This window comes from Propithecus coquereli, unplaced genomic scaffold, assembly GCF_000956105.1.
Source record: "Propithecus coquereli isolate 6110/MARCELLA unplaced genomic scaffold, Pcoq_1.0 Scaffold451, whole genome shotgun sequence".
NCBI classification, from domain to species: Eukaryota; Metazoa; Chordata; class Mammalia; order Primates; family Indriidae; genus Propithecus; species Propithecus coquereli.
Window position 1 is genome coordinate 1224436 of NW_012150297.1, and position 18984 is coordinate 1243419.

The window sequence follows — 18984 nt, forward strand, 5'->3', positions numbered from 1 at the left end:
ACGGAGAGACCCTGAGCCGGTCATGTCCACGCACTGGCTGTGGCCTTGAGCCCCGTCCTGTGGGGTGAAAAAGGTCGAAAGCTCTTTTTAAAGAGCACATATTAGAGTTTGCACAAGGTTTCTTCTGCAGAATATCTTTCTACTCAGCTCCCTGAGGACTGCAATCACACTGCCAGAACCTCCGCCCCGGAGTCATCCAAAAGGGGTTTTGCAGCCGGGCCAAATGCGATCACTGGATGACTCACTGAGAGCATCATGGCCCTGGGAAGGCTGGGACAGGAAACACCTGCACAGGGGTGAGGGGAGAGGAGGGAACGCCACCTGCGAGGCCCCAGGACAGCCTCCACCTTCTGGTATTTTGCCAAGATCCAGGCCTTCGCTCCCCTACCAACGAAGTCTCTGTGCGTCGGGAGAGAATGAGACAGGGCCTCGGGAGGTCCCTGTGTCCGCTTGGGAAGGGCACTCCCTCTCGTGGGGGCCCAAAGTCTGCGTCTGCAGAATGAGAGCTCTGGGCTCTTTCCACTCTGAAACTCTGATCGTGTGCCCGTGTGGGAGGATGCTGCTTGGGGTTTCAGAGTGCGGGGGCAGCAGCCAGGAGCTCAGGGATAGGGCCTCTCAGCACCTGCTCAGAGGGGAGGGCATAGCTCGTGGCCGAACCGAGGTTCCCTGCCTCTCTCATGCAAGCCCTGTCTGAGAGAAAGGGCTGATTGAGGAAAGAATCCTACAGGAATTGGTGGTGGTGTATGGACCAGAACCCCTCTCACTTCCGTGTACAGCGTTCTTTTATTCTTTCTTTCTTTCTTTTTTTTTTTCGAGACAGAGTCTCACTCTGTTGCCCAGGCTAGAGTGCCGTGGCATCAGCCTAGCTCACAGCAACCTCAAACTCCCGAGCTCAAGCGATCCTCCTGCTTCAGCCTCCCAAGTAGCTGGGACTGCAGGTGTGCACCACCACCAGGCCTGGATAATTTTTTCTGTTTTTAGTTGAGACGGGGGTCTCAGTCCTACTCAGGCTGGTCTCCACCTCCTGACCTCAAGTGATCTTCCCGCCTCGGCCTCCCAGAGTGCTAGGATTACAGGAATGAACCACCGAGTCCGGCCTATTATTTCAATAAATATTTATTGCTCACCTATGGTGTATCGGGTACTTGTTCACATTGGTGTACAATACACACAAAGATCTGTGTGTTTGTAAAGCAGGTGGTCTAGTGCAGGGAGAGAGACAATGAAAATGAACGTAAAAATCATGCGTTCATAGCGTTTTATTATGTGATAAGGACTATGAGAGACTCAGAGTCAGGGGTGAGACTGTCGGGTTTTAATGCAGGGGGAGTGGTGATTGTAATTAAAATAGGTGACTTTCGAACAAGGGTAGGAAAGACCTTGGCGTGTCCAAGGGGAGAACAGAGCCCTTATTTAGAATATAACTACACATTAATATTCACAAAATGCCCTTTAATGATGCTATTCATTAGTGCCACTTGTTTGTTAATAATTAATAAATGAGCCATCATCTGGTTTTTTTCCCCCCTTACATAAAGGCTTAAAGAGAGAAAAGTTGGAAAGCTGAGGAGACACAAAATACGCACGAAATGTCCCTTTTCTTATGGATGTTCCTGTTTCTCCCCCTGTTTCTCTCCACGGTCATCTGGGATTTTTCCAGGCTGGTTCTGCCTCCTGTCCTTGCTGCGCTCCCCCAATCCCCCCACAGTTCACCCCAGCTCTGCTCTGGCCCTCACGGGAGCCTGTCAGTTACAGTCCGACGTGGGCGGGCAGAGTGGAACCGCCGGGGGGAGGGAGACGTTGCAGGGAGTAGGGACCCTGCCGCCTGATTGTCAGCGCAGGTGCGTCCTGCAGCGCCCACCGGGTGGGAGCGGGGAGACGCTGCACGCGGAGGCAGGAGGCCGGAGGCTCACCTCCCCTTCCCGATTAACCCGGCAGCCTCGGGGATGGTCACCCACCTGCAAGCCTCTGCGTCCTAACACTAAAAGGGGATCATAATAATGTTAACCATGATAGCAGCTCAGGGTTCTTGTGAGAGGTGGATTAAAAAAATAAAAAGGTATTCGAAGTGCTTTGGAAAGGGCCATAATAGAACTCGGAATTGTGGATGCAGGGCAGGAGTCCTGTGCTCCCTTCTGAGGAGGTAGACGGGAACAGACGCGCCCTTCGGCCTCAGGGAGCTTGTGTTTGCATGGGGGAGAGGGACAGGTGCGCCTGCACCTCCACGGGTGCAGGCTGGGAGCCTGCCCTGCAACCCTTGCCTGCGCTGGGCTTGAGCAAGGTACATGTAGCTGTTTGGGATAAGCTAACCTTCCTAGTAACGACTGGACCCAGAAGATACAGTTCAAAGACATGCGTACATGCGGGGCGGGGTTGTAGTTTCATATGTGGAGTCTGGTAACCGACAGGCCAGGTAGCACCCAAGATGCTGGGCCTAGGGACATGAGGTGGAGGGGCTGGGGGCGTGGCCAGGATGTTTGGGGCGTGGTCAGGATGCTCTCCTCCCCCTCCTCCCACCAAGGGCCACTTCCTCCCTGATGATCTTTGCAGATACTGCCATTCCTTCAGGCCCCTGGGTGAGTAAGGTGCATTTTTTTACATTCTATGAGACAGAACGATTGTATTCAAGCATGTCGGTTATGTATATTTGTTTCTGAGCTACCGGCTTGTGCTCTGTACCCATTTTCTATTGCTTTATTTATATTTTTTATTGATTTGTTGGGGCCCTTATTACCTTGTGAACAATACCCCTTCATTGGCTTGTCAGTAGTTTTTCCAGTTTGTCGTTTGTCTTAACTTTGTTTATAGTATTTTTTTACAACTTTATTGGGGTATAATTGGTGTACAATAAACCGCGCATAAAGTGTTCGACTTTATGAGTTTCAGAATATGTATACAGCACTGAAACCGTCACCACGGTGAGAATAACATACATTTTCATCTTCCCCCACAGAGCCCTCGCGCCCCCTGGTGATCCCTCCCTTTTTCCACCCTCATCCTCAGCCAACCTCTGATCTCCTCAGCTATTCAGTGAATTAGTAATTCAGTGAATTCAGATGAGTTTACATTTTCTAGAATTTTAAATAAAATAAATTGTACAGTATGTATCCTTTTCTTATCTGATTTCTTTCACTCAGCTTAACGACTTTGGATTTCATCCGTGTGGTTGCGTGTATCAGCGGCGTGTGCTTCGTGGCTGAGCGGATCGCACTGCATGGGCACGCCATCGTTTGTTCGTGCATCCCCCCACCAGCTGATGGACATTTGGGTGGTGTCCAGTTTGTGGCTATTAAAAATCGAGCTTTTTGAAGATTTGTGTATGAGTCTTCGGGTGTCAAGTAGGATTTCCACAGCTAGAGATGAAAGCCCAGTGCAGGCAGAGGGAGCGCGTGGCCTTGGAGAGGCGGACAGGAAACAGTGTCGTGGTCTGGGGACCTGGGACACCAGCTATTCATCAGAGGGGAGAAGAGAGAGCAGGTTGGAGTTGGCCCTCAGAGGGCTTTGGGGTTTATGATGAGGACTTTGTTTTATTTATTTATTGATTTATATATTTTTTATATGGAACGCTTCACAAATTTGCGCATCATCCTTGAGCAGGGGCCATGCTAATCACCTCTGTATCTTTCCGATTTTAGTATATATGCTGCCGAAGTGAGCACAGGACGTTGTTTTATTCGATGTGCAATAGACAGCCATGGCGTTTTTCTTTTCTAAGGTGGGAAAGAACAATAAGAATTGCAACCCTGTTCAAATGAACATCCCCTCAATCCATATTTACTGAATGGCGAAGCTACATGTCCAGTCTGCTTTTAGTACTTGCACTGGGGAAACATTCACTCAAGCTAGGAGCTAGGGGCCAGCCAGTAGCAGAGCTCTAAGGTCTTGGCCGGAGGGAGCTTCTCTCTGACTCACGTTTTCCCAGTTTGTACAATATCATGAACATGAACTATCGTCAACTGCCCTCTCTCCCGGGTATCCCTTCTATAGTGGAATGTATGTATTCCAACAGAATTTGTTTGTAAAATGTAAAAATGGGTTTCTGGTAGATAAATGCTAGTTTCTCATTAACGTCCATTGAAAATTGGAGATGTGTTACCATAGAAAAATATCGCCTTGTAAAAGCCTTGTGCGATAATCTGAAGGGGTGAGGGGAGAGAGCTGTGTAGTCAGCCTCCCTCTGCTGAAGGACATTGCCAGCTAGAGACAACCAGAAGAGTCAGCACCGCGATTGCATTCTTGTCTTTGCCATTGGCCAAACCCATCTAGAAGCCAAGGATCACGGGGTCCACACAAGTAGAAAGCAGGTGGGAGAAGGGTGAGACCACACCTAGGAGGTGTGTGAACTCAAAGCTCCAATGCAAGACAAGTAATAAGAGATTGTTCATAAAGGCAGCAGCACCCCACCCCCCATCGTAATCCAGTCTCCATCCTTCACACGGCTTCGTGCTTCAGGGTCCCCCTTGCCCTCTGGCTTCTGGTTGGATTTGGCCAGTGGGAGGCACCCCCACCAGAAAGGGTGCAGGGTACTTACTCCCCTGCCTTCCTTCTTGCTGCCTTGCTGCACCTGTGCTAAAGGACCAAAGGCCACAGCTCCTGGTAGGAAGCACCTCCCCATATAGCCACTTTCTCCAGGTTCCGGCAACCAATACCTCCCCTTGTGCATCTGGGTCGAGGGGTGCCAATGGCTCCCCCGGTATTGCTGGCCCGGGGCACTGCACCATCCCTTGTTAGTTTCTTCTAATCGCTGCTGCCTTTATGAACAATCTCTTATTACTTGTCTTGCATTGTCATCCATTTCCTGCCAGGACTCTGACTGCTTGTGTTGTGCAGAGACTAGACTCTCCCTTGCAAGAAAGGAGAGGCCAGACCATATTTTAGAGCAAGATTTGTTATTATGGTTTCTCTTCCCAGGATGCCAGCTGATAGGAACATAAGTTGCATTTTGGCTACATCGACTAAAGATCATAGCATAGGGAAAGTGGGTCAGTGGTTTCGTACCTGTTCTAATTTATCTTTTGACAGGTGGCTGCATCTCTAATTCCCGGTCCACTTTTCTTAATTAGGCTGCTGAAATGTTCTTTGCTGTAGAAGTTTGTTCTTTCCAGAGTCCATCAGCTTCCTCCCTGCCCCCACCCCCACCCCGACCCCCGCCAAGTTCTCGGCATCATTCCTTGCCTGGTCTGGGTGTTTTCTCAGCCTCCTGGTAGAATTGCACAACAGATAAACTTTTCTCGTGATCCTTGTTTTTTTTTTTTTTTTTTCAATTGGTAGAAGGGTTAGGAGAGGGCAGATGTTATTTTAATATCAGGGAGCTGTAGTCCTCATGAGGGAAGGCACTTAATTACACACAAAGTACTAACTCTAATAATAAAAATTTTAAAAACATTTGAACATAAAAAGGAGTGTAAAGTAGGAGTAAGTTTATTTACTCAGCAAATATTTATTGCATCCATAGTATACTATGTGCGAGGTGTTATTCTAGGTACCAGGGAATGCATTGTGCCAATTCCAGCCTCATGGTATTAGTATTAGTCTGGCATTAATAGGTATAATTAGGTATTACAGGCTTATTAATGCATTAATAAGCCTGCTATCTAATTAAGTAATTAATGAAATCAGTGACTGTTTAGTACATGCAGTGGAAATTTATTGGGTCTGGTGAGGTCAACACTGAAGAATGTTGACCCATTGATGGAGTTCATTTAGAATCTTGTCACAGTTGCACCCACAATCTAGCACGTTAGGAGTCCGTGTGTGTCGTGCATTGTGCCTAAGAGGACAGGCTTGGTGGGCTTGGGACGGAAGCCAGTCTTCAAAGCCTGGCTGTGCAACTCTCTGTGTTATTATAGGCAGGTGAAGTAAGTAAGCACTCCACGCCTTACTTCTATTGCTTTTCGAATAGCAATGCCTGGACTATCTACCCCATGGGCGGATGCTCTCAAAATGGTAACTGTTTATATGCACAACTCTCCCAACCCTTACTGTCTTTGAATTATAGTTATTTTTGTACATTTTGCGTCTCTTCCATCAGACTACATGCACCTTTGGGCAGCTCTGTGTCTCTCATGGTGCCTACCATAGGTGTTTTGTTGGTGATTATTGAAAAATGTAACATAGCCACTAATGCTTATCAAATGCTTACTATGTGTTAGGCAGCACTGTTCCGACCCTTGATGTCAGAACTACGATTATCCCAATTTTATGGTTGAGAGAATGGAGGTGGAGAGAATGTTAAGTAAATTGACTAAGATTATAGAGACAGTAAGAAGCAGAGTCAGGACTGGATCTCTGGAGGCTGCATGTTCACCACCGCACCGTGCTGTCTCCCAGGGATGTGTTTAGTAAGGTTGCATACTGTTGCAATAACAGCAGGGACACAGGTGCCCGTAAAGATGGCCACACAGGTCCTCCCATTCTCCAAGTTGGGGAGGGATGCAACTTCTTTGTCACTAAGGCATTGCATTTATTTGGTCCCAGGGTGTGTTCAATGCCTGGTACATGAATTTTGAAGAAGTTGCTACCACTCCATTAGAATGGGAGGATCTGCTGGTTTTTTTCCCTCCAGCCGTGCAGATCTGTCTGGGCTCCCTTCCTACATCTCCCTTATACTTTTGCAAAATTCAAGGCTTACATTATGCCGTGGAAAAGAGTGAATCGCACTAATTGAATACATGCTCATGATCTTCTAAGTTCTTGTCAACTCCTGCTCCAACTGCCAACTCAAGAGGTGGTGGTCTAGGACCCGGAGGGAAAGGATGCTGCCCTGGAGCTCAGATAGTTGGCCTCTGTCTCCGCCCTGCCTTTTACCAGCCAAGGGCCATACGTGAGGAACTTAACCTTTCTGAGCTTTACTTTCTATTTGCAAAATGGAAAGACCTTTCCCGGCTTGACATTTCTGATTCGTGTAATTTCTGTCTTACCTGCCTGACTGTATTTCATAAATATTTATTTGAGGGCTGCTATGTGCTAAGTAGACAGTGACGTGCGAGGAAGACATGAGCTTGCCTTTAAGGAGCCCTTGGTCTGGGGGATCTGGAGGGTTGACGTTCTGGGGAGGCGGTAGTCGGGCATCGGAGTCCCTGGTGGTGCCTGTTAAGAAGGCAGATTCCTGGGCCCCACCTCTGACTTATCGGATTAGAATATGGTTCTAACACACAACAGGGCGGAGAACTGTTGCGTGTGGTGCTTGGATGGTGGATGGCAGGTGGGATGCCAGCAAGAGGGAACTGCCCCCCAGAGGGTGGCTGGCATCCCTGTACCACCTTCATGGTTTTTGCCACTCCTGTGTGCACCTGCTCTATTACTTATTTAATCATTTTCTCTAAATCTGTTCACTCAAAGATCTGGAATATATTTATTTAAAACGATGTTACTCAATGCCAGCTAGATACTGCTAAAGGCTATATAGTTCCCATTTTCCTTGTTGAAATGGGAAATTAGCAAGTATTGGGGAGATGGGAGTTCGCGCTCAGAAAGAGGAAACCCCGTTACTTAAATGGAGGTCAATTTGATGTTGTTGATGCTAAACACTTGAATATTGAACAAGAGGAGAATTTTTCAAATGTTTTTTTTGATTTTTCTTCAGAAAACATCTTATGTAAAGACCAGTATATGAAACAGATTATAAACAACAACAAAACAGAAAATACATCAGCTGCTCTGAAAAAACCCAGGGTGGGAGGTCCATTCTCTGCCATGTTGGACCCCAGAGCATTCAGACTGCACTTGGAGGAGCTCTGGTTTAAGGGAGCAGGGACTCCAGAAGGCATAGAACATGAGCAGGTGTTGAGTCCTGTGGGCACAGTGACAGTCCCTTTGCACCAGCAGGGACTGCGAGAGCCAGCATAAAGGTAGGTGAGGGAGAGTGATGAGAGGAGGTTGGCCACATTTGGGGGATTTTTGTGAGATTTTCTGACCCAGGAGTGAGGTCACTTGATTTAATTTTACTTAGTATCTTCAGATCTAGGGAAGCAAGAGGTGCTGTGTCCTCCTGGCCCAGACCCAATCACAGGGATTGCCCCTTTGCTTCGGGAGGGACAACCAAATCCATGGATAGTGGTTATAAAAGTCAAATCTGAGTTGCAGAGTAGTTGTAAAGGAAAAGGTTCCAGGAACTTGAAGTTGACAGTGACCCGGCTCCTGTCCCAGTGACTTAGGAGGTCAACTGAGCCTAGAGAGAAACATCCTGTGATCATTCTAAGCACTTCTTGGGAATCTTCTATGGAAGACTGGAAGATTTTGACTCTGGGGGAAAGTGTACGGTGAATCAGTGTGATCAATTTTGGAGGAAAACCAGAGTTAGATTAAGTTGTAATTCTTAACATGGGAAGTTTAGTCAAGACGGCAGATTACCGGGGTAGATGCCGAGGCTGATGCGCTGTCGCCTGGGTACTGGGAACATTGGCTGCAAACAGCTCAGAGCTGCATCCCTTGCAGGGATTTGCTCTTGGCAGCGGGGAACTGCCTCATCCAAAGTTACATCCCTCTTCTCCCCGTCAGGGGGTGGCTTGCCAATGACTAGCTGATATGGGAACACAAAGTCCTCGCCTCCAGCCTCCATCTGGGACAACTCTGAGGACAACCCCAGTGCCAGGGCTCCTGCAGGATTGGTTCAGGACTCAGGGGCATCCGCATCCTGAGTCAGCTCCCGTCTTCCTGTTTTCTTGGTGACATCATGATGTGGAACCAGACAATGGAATTAAGCAGTATTAAGTTTCCAGGAGAGTAGAATTCCCCTGAGGGCTAAGGGTGCCTCCATGAAACAAAGCTGCTAAGAGCTGCGGAAACCCTCTTCTAAGCCTCCTGTATGGGTGGCTCAGCCCTGTATTCAGGGGACAAATAATAAAATCTGAGTTAATATGTGTAACCCCCGGATGTGTGTGTGTGTGTGTGTGTGTGTGTGTGTGTGTGTGTGTATGAACACACTTCAAATATAACAGTAGCATCCCCATGCGTGGGTGTTCATCCGTGCGTGCATCTGTTCCAGATCCAGCTTATATTCCTCCCTGATTTGCTCAGTCTCACCTGCCCTCTAGTTCTTGGCTGTCTCATCAACAAAGAACCCCAGCTGCTTCCTCTGTCACCTTGTCCCCTAATGCTGCCATCTGTCTCAGCCTCCCCTGGGTGAGGACCAGACTCTGGCAAGGCCTCCGTGACGTTTGCTGGGGTGGCAGCCACAACAGTGCTGTGCTGGGTGACCTGACCACGTGCCACGGGACGCAGGACTTGGTTTCCCCAGTGGCTGTCTGGAGGAGCTGGATAAGGCAACCTGAAAGTGTAAGGGTTCGTCCCGTGGGATGAACTTTGACCAAGGAGAGAGAGGGAGGACAGGAAGGAGGCAGCACATGAATGTCTCACTCTGTCTTCCCCTTGTGGGCTGTCCGGGGTGCAGTGGCTTCATGTGTCTTACTTGCTATGGGGTGCTGGAACAGAATACCATAGTCTGGGTGGCTTATGAACAATGGAAATGTATTTCTCACAGTTCTGGAGACTGGGAATTTAAGATCAAGACTCTGGCAGATCCAGTGTCTGGAGAGAGCTGTGGTTCACAGAAGTTTGTCCCATCACTGGGTCCTCCCATGGCAGAAGGGGCAAATAATCTCCCCGGGGTCTCTTTTGTAAGAACATTACTCCCACTCACGAAGGCCCCACCCTCATGACCTAATCGCCTCCCCAAAGGCCCCACCTCCCAACACCATCGACGTAGGGGTTAGGGTTTCAACATATACATTTTGGGAGGACACAAACATTTGGACCATAGCATGGTCTTTCTGAAGACTTCCCGTGTGACGAAGCAACTGGCTGTGTTTTCCTGTGATGCTGTGGCCACCTCGGTAACATACCGTCTTGCGTTTGCTTCCCTCCCCTGCCTCACTCCCTTTCCCCCGCCACTGGTGTGGCCGCGGGATCGAACCACGGCAAGGCATCTGCACGTGAGATCTGCTTCCAGCTCTGCTTTCTCAGGAACCCGGGGCAAGACAGCATCTGAGAGCTTTTGTGCACTTCTAAATGATATTTCGTATCTGAGTGCTGCATTTAGCATCCAAATGTGTACGAAATACCAAGATGCATGTCATAGTTGAGCTGAATGAACGTGTGTGTTAACATCTAACCGAATGTGGGAAACATCTAGATAGGTGATCAGAGCTGGGGCGGGGGTTGACACATGTTCAAATTGGGGTGTTAGCTATCGATTGCCACATTACAAATGACCCCAAAGTACAGCAGCTGAAAGCAGCCAACATTTATTATCTCACAGTTTCTAAGTGGGTCAGGAAGCTGGGGGCAACTTAGTCAGTGATTCTGGCTCAAGGTCCCTCCCGAGGCTGCAGTCAAGTGGTCGGCCTGCGTGGGGGCAGGCTCGAGACCCAACCAGGGTGGGGGTGGATCTGCTTTCGCTCACTCTCGTGGCTGTTGGCAAGACTCATGTCCTTGCCGCGTGAGCCTCTCCACAGGGCTGCCTCATGACGGGGTGGCTGCCTCTCTCTAGAGAGAGCACGAGCGAGCCCCAAAAGGAAGCCATAGTCTTTTTATAACTGAGTCTTGGAAGTGGCATACCATCACTTCTGCCATATTCTGTTCTTTAGAAGTGAGTAATAAATCCAGCCCACACTCAAGAGGAGGGGATTACACAAGGGTGTGAACAGCAGGAGGCGGGGACGATTTGGGGCTATTTAGAGGCTGCCTGCCACAATCGCAATACCGTTCCACTTGTAGCTTATACCAACAGTCCCTGCTTAGTCTTGGAAAAATCTCATGTTTTAGCCCACAGTCCTCTTGCATCTATTCCAGAAATTATTTTGCTTTAGCTGAATAATTTGAACTTCCTATGTCATTTTTTTTTTTTTTTGAGATAGAGTCTTACTTTGTCACCCTGGATAGAGTACAGTGGCATCATCATAGCTCACAGCAACCTCAAACTCCTGATCTCAAGCGATCCTCCTGCCTCAGCCTCCCGAGTAGCTGGGACTGCAGGTGAACACCGCTGTGCCAGGCTAATTTTTCTATTTTTAGTAGAGATGGGGTCTTGCTCTTGCTTAGGCTGGTCTCTAACTCCTCTCCTCAAGAGATCCTCCCACCTTGGCCTCCCAGAGTGCTAGCATTACAGGCGTGAGTCACCGCATCTGGCCTCTATGTCATCTTGACTGCACATCTCTTTAAAGTCTTTTTTTTTGAGGCACATTTCTTTTCTTTTGGGTGTGAACTATCCAAAACCTCAGATCCCAAGAGTTGAGCCCTATGAAAGGCACACGAAGGCGGAGTTTTATTTAGGTTATGCCAGAGGGAGATGATTCTTAAGGGAGAAGGAAAACTCATTCTTGATTATGAAATAAGAAAAATAATATCTGTTTTGCACTGAGTTTCCATGAAGTGATGTATGTGGAAGGGCCTTATAAACTGTAAAGTACTCTGTGAATTATAGTCGTTACTAATGAGGGGCTGTCAACAGAGAGGAACCTCTTTCCATGGATTTGGTTCACAGAAACCTGGTGGGCTCACTCTCATTTGTTAAAGCAAAGCGCAGTAAGCAGAACTCTGGGTTTAAAAGATGCATATTCATTCCTCATTCATCCCTACCCCCAGGCGCTAGTGCTGTAACCAGATATGGACCTCAGGCCATGCCAAAATGAAGGGAAAACATCTGGTCAATTTAATCAATCCAATAAAAGCATCCTTTCAAACTGGTCCAAAGATTTGTTGCCCAGACTTCTAGGTAAATGACTGGCTGAATTTTCTGATTCAACTGATAAGATGGTTCAGGGGTTGTGTAGACACTACTTAAGAGATCAAGAGGTCAAGCAGCAAATGGAGAATCTAATTGGGCTTAAAGCTTGGAGCCCTTGCCTTGGGCCAGGCTGAGCTCACCGCCCGGTTCCTGGGAGGGGCCTCAGAGTCTGTGGCTGGAAACTGGGGGGGTCAGAGGGAAGACAGCCACAAGGAGCTCATTCAGTTTCATTTTTCTGGGCATTCGTCAGGGAGCTGTTTCCTGTCTTGCCCTGTCCTCCGATTCTTCCCGCCTCCATTTTAAATGTCACGGTGATGGATCACTTCCTAAGGAATGCCCCCTCCTTAATGCGTTCCTTCTCTGTTCTCCAGGGACCTGCTGTTCCCTGCTCTTCTCCCTCGATGGTGCCGTCTGGGTCAAGGCACCAACCCACACCACTCTGGGGGGCTCTCAGCTTATCGGGAGGTCCACCAGCCTCTTCCCTTTCCCGGAATCACTTTATGGACTGAGACCGAAGACAGGCTCAGAGGCCCCCAGAAGGAAACTCAGGAAGTATTAATAGAAGCCAAGATGATTAGGGGAAAACTAATAAAGGAGGAGCAACATCAAGAAACCTCTCCTTGTCTCAAGGAGATAATACATGCCAAATGATTAGGACAGCATCTGGTACACAGTGAACACTCAAGACATGTCAGCTGTTGTGATTATTACTATCATTGTCATCTGTATTTCTCATGGCCACTTATTACTTTTCACTTTGTGAAAGTGATCTCTGAAATCGAACGGGGTAACAGGTGCAAAGCTCCTAACATTGGGCTTCATAGCACATTAGTGCTCAACGAAAGTTTTCTTCTATCTCTTCTTCTAGGTTTCTCTGGGTCTCCCACGGTGCCTAGTGTAAAGCTGTCGTAGATTCAATCTGTTGGCTAAATAAAGAAGCTTCATTCTTTTGGACATTCCAGCACAGGTTGTTCAGAAACAGTTCTCAGTTAAAAGTCTGTTTTGTCCATGAAAGGCCAAAACCTATCACCACCTGGAAGGGTAGCAGGAGCCAGGTGTCTGCAAAGACAAAGACTGCTGTTTGCTCTGGGAAATGCGGGTGGACGGGCCCCTCCTGGATTCCTCAGTGAGTGTCGATAACTGCCCCTGGCATCACATCTCCATCCTCTGACCTCCACCTCTAATTGTCCCCCCCTCCCAAATATTGGCCCTGTTTTTCACTTGGAGACCTCATAATACCTGGTGGGAAAGCAAGATCCTGACACCTGGTGCCCTCCTCAGACCTGCTGCCTGTTTGAGGACTCAAGCTTCCTATGATGTTGATATCAATGCGCATTGGCCCAGCCTCAAAAGTTTTTTATAGATATTAGCACCACCTTATAACCCAGAGTGTGGTTTGCTTATCTCCTGCAGTGACGATGGACTGCCCAGCGCTTGTCCTGGGGTCCGACGTGCCTGTATGTCCTGCATCCCATGAGAACTGTGCTATGTAGCTTCACATCATCCTTATAAGTGCTAGAAGTATTCCATTGTAAAGACAAGGACGTACCCTCCAGCAAGTTATGTTTTTGGTTTATGGCAGACGTGTTGGGTAATTACATTAGTCCCCCCCTCTCCACTTTAACTACAAAGGCTAGGAAAGCTACATGGTCCCTCTCCCAGCCTCCTTTGCAGCTAGAAGTGGTTGTCTGATTTTCCTAATAAAATGGACAGGTGTTGCTGAAGTGACTTCCCACTTCCCTTCTATATTTCTTGAATGTGGATGTGATATCTAGAGCAAGGGCAGCTACCCTGAGCCCATTAGATGACAAAAACCAACAAGCGGAGGATGGCAGAATGGAAAGATAGAAAGACCTGGAATTCCTGGTGGCATCACTGAGGTCTAAGCCAGTCCAAAAAAATCACCTACCTCCACGTGCCCAACTCTCTAAAATGACAAGTTATGTGGACATCCTCGGGGAAAGTGTGAGAGCCCTGCTTAAACCCAGAGAGAGCCACCGAACTTCTTTGCGCTGCTTCCAGGCATAGAGAAAGGAGCGGTGAGCGGGCGATTAGGAAGTTCGCTTTCCTCACCTGACTTGAGAGTTTTGAACAAACCTCCAGGAAAAGCCCCACGGTCGGGTCTGCTATGAGCTGTCCGCCGGGGTGGTGCTGATAGGCACGTTATGCCGCCTAGCTGTTGAGGAACCTGGGAGCTGTCCCACAACTGCCACAGCAAACTCCTGCTGCTGGACTCCGTGGCAGCGGCAGAGAGATCAGGGGGTATGTGTGTACATGTGTGCGTGTGTGTGTGTGTGTGTGTGTGTGTGTGATTCGCAGAATGAGATGTAGCTCTCTCTACCATTCCAGCAAGAGTCATCCCTGACAAGTAGGGAAGCTCACTGGCTGGGGCCTTTCAAAATATTCTTCACTAAAAAGAGAGAGTGGAATCTGGTGGGGACAGAGGGCTGGGGTTCTTATGGGGGTCCCGAGTCAGATGTAAAAGAGCCTGAATTGTTTCCTGGCCCCTTTGGTCCTGGGAGAGGGCTGGCCTGGGGAATGTGGGATATATAATAGCAAGGGCGTCTATGTAGACTACTCACCTGGTTTGGTGCTAATTTACAGACAGGTGAGAGATAAGACCTACAAGTGCTTCTTTCCTGAGGCATCCCCAGGAGATGTCCCACCAGGGACCTTCTTCTGAGACACATTCTCCCGAGAGCATTTCTGGATCCCAGAGACAGCCTTCAGGCCTTGGGTTTTCCTCTGAGGATCCCCAGGGTTGGTCCTTTTGCTCCTCATTTTTGCTGTCCTGTCTTGTCACAACCTTGCCAAACAGGACACAGCACACGATTTTTATTCCGTGCTTCCCATCTCTCGGCAAATGCATGGTCTTAAGCATTTTCTTTTAGCTCATAGTAACTACAGAGAAACTGACATGGGTAAAAACAAAACAAAAACCAAACATAGGCCAGTTGCTAAGTTACATGGAGTCTTAAAAGCTTTTGAAAAATAGCTGGTACTGATCTTGGTTGAAATCTAAATGGAGCTGTTTTTTTTTATTACTCTGCTGATCCCCTTTCTGGCCCTTTCGCTGGTCCATCTATTGGATTTTTTTTTCATTCCTGATTTTCCTTTTGATTCACTGGGCTGGTGCTTCTGTATCTCCCACCTTTCTAAGACCTCCCAGCCTCTCTCTTCCACGGGACCCGGTGGGAGGGTGGGGAGGCAGCTGCAGCAGGATGGCTGTGCGGCTGACGGCCTCAGAAAAGGCCTCGGGGTGGGGTTCCCCTGTACCTGGGAGGAAGCTCCCAAGTGCATATCTCATCCTCCAAATCACGCGTCGCTCAGGAAGGCTTCTTTGGAAATGCTTCTATTTCTATCACCGTAGAAGGAGCCCATTGCTATGTTTAATAGCCCTGGGATCAAATAGATTTTTTTTTTGGCTAACATCCAGCTTATTTAAATTGAGATCTGCTTCCTTGTATTTAGATTTTCTTTGACCTGAAGAACTATTTCTTAAGATTTCTCCCAATCTTCCCTCTCCAATGCAAACCCTTTACAAAGGCAAAGGAGTAATTCTCAGACCTCCTGCCCCAGTGTTATTGGGGACTCAATAAATGTTTGTGGAATGAATGTACAATTTCCTTCTCATTCAGCCTTGGGATACAGGAAGGGGGAGGTTCTACTTTGTGGACAGTGTGAGTTGCTGAGGAGGATGTGATGATCCTAGGTGGCTATTGGGAAGTGGAACTGCTTGGTCCTCGGATCCCCACCCTGGGCTCTGTCTTGGAGTCTCATACCAGGCTTGTGGCTGGACAGATCTTTTTAATTGGGAGTCCATGACTTGTGCTTGGTAATTTAAAGAGAGAGAGAGAGAGTCTTCAGGGGCTATGCCTCTGGACTGAACTCTGATTGCCTTTTCCTACCTCCCTTTCCCAATTACCTAGCTGTGCCCATCTTTGAATTTCCCATTTAAACTCCATCTTTTCTGGGAAAGCATTCCAAGAAGTCCAGCCTAGCAGGCTGTCTCCTGTTGGCACTTAGAGTCAAGATATGCAAGATCACTTGATTAACGTTAAATCACTTGTGTATCACATTGCTCCAACCAGAATGTCCGATTGCTGGTTAAGAACTCACAGATGCCCCAAAGGTAATTGGATTAACAGTATTCTGAAACATTCTGGATGCCAGCACTAGAAACCCTGAGGTTAGAGATGAGCAAAGAAGGATTTCGTATTGGTAAGTGGTGCCGTTGCCAAAAAAAAAAAAAGGATTTAGTCTTGATTTAGGTGCAATCTCCCCTTCCTCTGCGGTCCCTCACCCTCTCTTCTTCCCGTGTGCTGCCAGCTGGTCTTGTCTTCCAACTCACTGTCCCCCACTGCTTCGCTCGACTGCCAGGTCTTTGGTTCTCTTCTAGTCACCAGTTTACGTGTCCTGTTATCTGTCTACCTACTCATGTTCCCCAAGGGCAGGACTCTATTTCCTTCTGAGGGTGGGTTCCCTAGAAGAACCCAGTCCTCCGGCACACAGACCAGCCGTCCTCTGCCAGAGAGCTGTGGGGTGATCTTCCTAGAACAGTCGGTTTGGGAACTTTGGCTTTGTAGAACTCCAGATTCAACAAAAGCTTCATTAGTGGGAGATTATCCACTTTACAAAGGATTCCTTTAAATAGCAAATTTCCAGAATGGGCTGAAAATAGGTTTAATTTAACCCAAGTCCAATTTGTACGCCCTGTTCAATAACACCCTGATTGTTAGCGATGAGGTACACTCGTGCTTATTTATAGACTAATTGCTTGTTTGTCCTTCTAACCCCCTGACTTCTTACCTGTAATAGTAGACCACACTGCCCCTTTCAAATTCTTCAAGGTTTACATCTTCTGGGAGAAGGCATTTTCTGATGAAAAGTAGCACCCTGGGGTAGCAGAGTGTGGTCCGTCATTGCTACTGTCCAGGATCACAGAGGGGATTTTTTTTTTTTTTTTTTTTTTTTTTTTTTAACCAAAGACCTTTCCATCTCTCTTTTCAGATCTCTCTGTCTCTCTCTCTCTCAACACACACAATCAGCATTTGTAAAGTTCACACCTGACTTTAGTCAGGGTCTCCGGGTCCCCACTGTCAAAGCAGTGCTCACTTTGAGATAACAGAGGGAACGACTCCGGTCTCATGGCCCGTACTCATCATTAAAACTAGACAAAAGGGACCTCTCCTTCCTTTGGCTGAATCTGTGTCTGAAATTCCACAACAGATGTAATTGCATCTTCCAGAGCGCATGACACGTTATTCTCATACTACGTCTATGTCTGTAGGATTCTGACTAATCTGGTGGAAAATGAAGGTAATGTAAGAAAATTCAGCTTATCTGTACAGGTGTCGCTCGGATGTTTTACTTATCAACTGGATGCTTTGGGGGACAGTTTATACATGGAGTCCTTACTCATGGGTGGTTGTTAAAAAACTGTTTAAAGGAACGGTTTAACAAATTATTGCCATGGTCTCCTAAATGGTTCCAAATAAGTTTCACCTCTTTCTATGAAAATTTATCCTTTTTCATTGTGCGTCTCAAACTTTAACATACATGTGAATCATTCGGGCGCTTGTTATTAATAAAACGAAGATTCTGATTTTGAATCAGAAAACTGAGGCCTGAAGGTTTTTTTATTTCCAACAAGCTCCCAGCTGTGCTGCTGATGCTGGTCTGTGGACCACGCTTTGAGTTGTAAAGTTCTGCAGACTGCTAGAGTGATCACTCCAAGTGCGAATCTGATCGTGTCACTTCCCGACTTGAAATTCATCAGTGACCCCCATCACTTCCAAGGTCGTGGTCAAAATCCTTTGAAGGCATTCAAGGGTCTTCGTAATCAGCCTCCTGCCTACCTCTCCAGCGTCATCTATCACTTGTGCCGTCCCCAGAACTGCTTCCCCACCTCTGCCTGGGCGTTAGTCCTCATGGACCTAGCAGATCCCCACGCACTCTTCTAGACTCAACTCGCACCTCGCCTTCTCCGGGAATCCTCACCTGTCGTCTCGAGGACCACGTGCTTCCTCTCTGGGCTCCCCCAGCACCTGCTGTATGTCTTGATCACATATAGGGCGGGAAGTTCCTTTCCATTTCCTTCTCCCCATGAGACTTCCTGCCAGGGCATCGGTCATACTCACTTAATCTCAGAATCTCCAGCCCCTAGTGTGGTGCCTGGCACACTTAATAAACATTTGAGTGCGTGTGGAAATGAGCTTGTGACTCTGTCTTTTTGCTCCCTCCATGATGCTTGCTCAGCTGAGGTCAATCTGTCTCCGATCGTTGTTTGCCCAGCCCTTGTGCTTGGAAACCCACGTTCAAGCATCTCTCTGGGGAGATGAGTCTGATGTACGGGAGGCATGTCTAATTCCATGGCCTGAACATTAGCAGCAGTTAATTCATTGCTGTTGTTTGAAAAATGTTAATTAATCAACATGATTCTTCTGGTGCTCAAGGGAAAAAAGTCAAACTGCTCTAAAAGCAGCATTTACCTCTTTAGGTAACTAAGCTCTGCTAACTAAGGCAGTGGTTCTCGGCCCAAGATGCCCATTAGAACCACTTGGGGGTCTTTTAAACAATACTCATGCCTGGGCCCTACCCCCAAGAATTCTGATTTAATTGGTCGGGGGGGTAGGGTCTGACATCAATATTTTAAAGATCTACCCAGAGAATCCATCGAGATTCACTGTGCCAAGTTAAGCATCATAACCAGCAATCATAACTCTTTCCTAATAGTCAGGTGCCACTTTTTTCTGATGATGGATTCTCCAACTATTGTTCCTCCTTGGAAAATCTCTGATTTAAATTTCTTCTTGACATCATTAACAAGTGCGATAAAGTCCTTACTTCAATTTGTTCACTAGCTCTCGTTTGCAGTTATGAGTCTATGCAGTCTGTAATTTTACTAAGAGTCTTTTGAATAAAACCCTTTTTTCTCACCCCAAACCAGTTTAGAATCAGAGAGAGGGAGAATCAGCTTCAGATTGCTTTTCATCAACCTCGGAGGTCTTTACTGCTTAGCTCTAGAATGCGAATCTGGTGTGGGAAGAGCTCAGATTAGGGCAACTTCTTAGCCATCCCTGGGTCAGTTTTAATGCAATAACATCTCTGAAACATTGTGCAGTCTTATAAGCCCCAGATAGGATTTCTGGATCCACTATCATTTTGAAATAAAGCTGCTACTGATATTCCAGAGAATTGGCGCAGAGAATTGACAATAGTACTTACAAAATCTTACCACACAGAATCTTGAAGAATCA